This window comes from Penaeus monodon, chromosome 33 (assembly GCF_015228065.2).
Source record: "Penaeus monodon isolate SGIC_2016 chromosome 33, NSTDA_Pmon_1, whole genome shotgun sequence".
NCBI classification, from domain to species: Eukaryota; Metazoa; Arthropoda; class Malacostraca; order Decapoda; family Penaeidae; genus Penaeus; species Penaeus monodon.
The window spans coordinates 33,116,695-33,117,031 of NC_051418.1; the positions used below are offsets into that span (position 1 = coordinate 33,116,695).

The 337-nt window shown below is 35.3% G+C and overlaps 1 protein-coding gene across 1 annotated transcript in view; it reads right to left on the minus strand.

Moving 5' to 3' along the window:
- The window catches only part of LOC119594343, a 12,569-nt gene that overhangs the window by 8,013 nt on the left and 4,219 nt on the right, over positions 1-337 (minus strand). The window lies entirely within an intron of this gene.

Consider the following 337-nt stretch of genomic DNA (forward strand, 5'->3'; position numbering starts at 1 on the left):
GTTCGCCCAAGAAATTCGGACGAGTTAAAGGCTACTCAACTTTAAAAAGTTTGATTTTAAGAATTAAGAGTGAAACTTATGGTACAACCTATTTTTTTTTAACCAAAAGATAAAAGCAAGACTGACTTTGACGGCAAATACTGCCAAACCGATAAAAGGCATGAAAAACAATTAAACTTGAAGACGAAATGTATGAGGAAAAATGACCCCATACAACTTTAGCTACAACGAGGAATATCGTTATTTTAGGGATGATCTACGTTATTAAGAACATGCAAATTAGTTCAGCGTTATGTGGATGACGAAACGTAAGAACAAGAGCTGCGTGAGACGAAAC